At 33.5% G+C, this 2,055-nt stretch overlaps 1 non-coding gene across 1 annotated transcript; it reads left to right on the forward strand.

Moving 5' to 3' along the window:
* Window positions 1–658: 658 nt before the first annotated feature.
* On the forward strand, window positions 659–732 carry TRNAR-ACG (transfer RNA arginine (anticodon ACG)). Its single transcript has one exon. It is a non-coding gene; the product is annotated as a tRNA-Arg (tRNA).
* Window positions 733–2,055: the final 1,323 nt, after the last annotated feature.

A 2,055-nucleotide genomic window follows, 5' to 3' on the forward strand; every position in this document is an offset into this window, starting at 1 on the left:
TAGCCATGTAACTTTCTTAATAAGACTTAGGCAGACATTTTTTTTCGTAGATTACCCTTCATATGATTTGTACTGAATAAGAAATTCAAGCGCACTTGATAACAAAAAAATTAGTATGGGAAGATGAACGTTATATGATATAAAAGCTAGTCAAAAGTAATAAATATTTCAAACCTCCTTTGAGCTAGGAGACCTGCACATAGATCTTTCACCAACTACATGCTCATATGGCAGGTAAACGTTGTTGGTTTAAAAGCCTATAACTGATATAAGTTGTAAAGTGTGTTGTAGGGATCTAGTAGCTCAGTTGGTTAGCTACCTGAACTTTCATCTTGTTGGTCAGGGTTCGAACCCCACATCGTAATCCTCTCCCCCATTTCCCCTTCCCCTACTCCCTATTTAATTAAAAAAAAAAAATGTAAAGTATGCTTTAAAGCTTCTTCTTTGAAGACAATACATGCTTTTATGGACAAGTGATCCAGCATATAGAACTTTAAAACACTATTTTTAATCCTTTTCCTAAGAAAATTTAAAGTAACAACAGAAGGTCGTGTTTTGCTTATTTCTCAATTTATTTTGGCAGGCTAACACCATATATAGAAGAGTACAAGAAGTAAGTCACACTACACCTTCTTAGTATTTTTTTTTTTTAATCAAAGACTCCATGGCCCAATGGATAAGGCACTGGTCTACGAAACCAGAGATTCTGGGTTCGACCCCCCAGTGGAGTCGCTTTCCATTTTCTGCTTTTATGGACAAGTGATCCAGCATACAGAACTTTAAAACAAATTTTATGACGTTTTTTGCGAGTCACGTGTGAAAAGGCTTTCGTCTTGGAAGCATGGGTTCTATAATTTGTGTTATAGTATATTTTCTTTATTTCAGATTATTTGAAATACTTTAAGAGGCTATATATTTGTGTGGTAGTAAATTATTTCATTAAGCATAAAATTAATACCGAATAAATATTATTAACATAGGAAATATTATTATTATTATTATTAAGAACAACAACAATATTATAGTCTTTGATTAATCTTTAATATTTTTTGTAAATAAATATCAATAATGGAGTAATTAACATTGGAATTATATGAAAAATTGTTTGACTTAAATAAAAAACATTTGATTTGCCACTAAAATGAACAATTTATGAAGAAGTTGCCAGGTAAACCATAGAGACACACGCATTCTGATCCAAAATTAATACGTGGGGTCCACTGGTGTTAAATAAAAGGGAATCCAAGAAATCAAAAGGCAGGAAAATAGAAAAAGAAGATTGGTCCTACAGCATAGGAAGTTCAAGTGCAGCTTCTTTTTTGAAGGACACAAAGGTCAACAGAAAAACATGGGTGGTTTTTGATGTCCAATAATAAAAAAGTACACGTTATACAACAGCTAGGTACAATAATCTTAAGGCATGGAAATCAAGCAATACCGAAAATGCCCTTTAATTGGCAAGCAAGCACACATGTCTACCAACGCCTGCGTGCTCTAGCCTCTGCCAAATAGTATTTTATGATCGACTTGTTCATAAGGAGGAGATGAAAAAGAAAAAACACAATCTACTGCATTCAATTATTTTCTAGGTGCTTGGGTAGCCAGCTTTCACTGCGCCTTTGACGAAAAAATCTTTAAGTTTGCAATTGTACTCGGTAGCCAGCTTGCACTGCACTAATGTAAGTGGCTTTTGATAAAATCACTCTCCTCTCTTCTCTCTTCTCTCTTCTCTCTTCTTCAATCTCTCTTCTCAAAACTCAGAAAAAAAAATATTTCCTTTCTCAGAAAAAATCGAAGGTACATCAGTTACTTTCTCCATCTATGCATAAAAATGGCAATGGTTCTTCAATGCCCTTTTTGTTTTTTTTATATTAATCTGCCATTTTAAAAGAAGAAGAAGAAGAAGAAGAAGAAGAAGAAGAAGAAGAAGAAGAAGAAGAGGAAGAAAAAAAGCGCTATTCTTCACTCCACTAAAACTCAGAGAAATCTTTCCTTTCTCAGAAAAAATCAAAAGTACATCAGTTACTTTCTCCATCTATTCGTAAAAATGGCAAT

The sequence above is a fragment of the Lycium ferocissimum genome, chromosome 3 (assembly GCF_029784015.1).
Source record: "Lycium ferocissimum isolate CSIRO_LF1 chromosome 3, AGI_CSIRO_Lferr_CH_V1, whole genome shotgun sequence".
In the NCBI taxonomy this organism is placed as follows: domain Eukaryota; kingdom Viridiplantae; phylum Streptophyta; class Magnoliopsida; order Solanales; family Solanaceae; genus Lycium; species Lycium ferocissimum.